Here is a 582-nt window from a genome sequence, read left to right as displayed (position 1 = left end):
TATGTTAATATTTTTACTTGTTAATAAACAAGAATTCTTACAGCGTCCTTTCTTTGAAATGCATTTTTAAAGTGTCATGTCAAACTGATTTGCTTACAAAAGCAGCAAAAGCTTAATTAAAAAAAAAAAAAGTCAGGTTTGCTTTATAATTACAGGCAAACTGGTCGTGTCGGGTTCGGAAAACATGGCTACGGGCTGGGAGGGGGTCGGATTGGATTTTTGAGTCCCAAATGCAACTCTACGTAGTTATCCTGATGCATGCTCATGCTCTACGTAGTCATGAAATCCCCTGCGGTGGTCCTGAGACAGCAGTCCTGGAGGAGGCCGTCATGCACCATGTGGTTGGCTTGTTAGCATCACACTTTCCAAGGTGATCTTTCACAGAGGTCAATATCTTATTCAACTCCAGCAGTGGAACTGGCAGAAAATAAAACGTCGAAACATTTTGAAATGGACCTTTATCATCGCTTCTCCTGCATGAACTCCTTTTCTACAAGACTTTTTGTTTTCAGTTGGCAAATAATAACTTGTATTGTCTGAGCCGAACATCTGAGCTGAACATCTGAGCTGAACATCTGAGCC

This window comes from Nematolebias whitei, chromosome 11 (assembly GCF_014905685.2).
Source record: "Nematolebias whitei isolate Nwh7 chromosome 11, NemWhi1, whole genome shotgun sequence".
In the NCBI taxonomy this organism is placed as follows: Eukaryota; Metazoa; Chordata; class Actinopteri; order Cyprinodontiformes; family Rivulidae; genus Nematolebias; species Nematolebias whitei.
Note: the sequence above shows the minus strand (reverse complement) of the source record.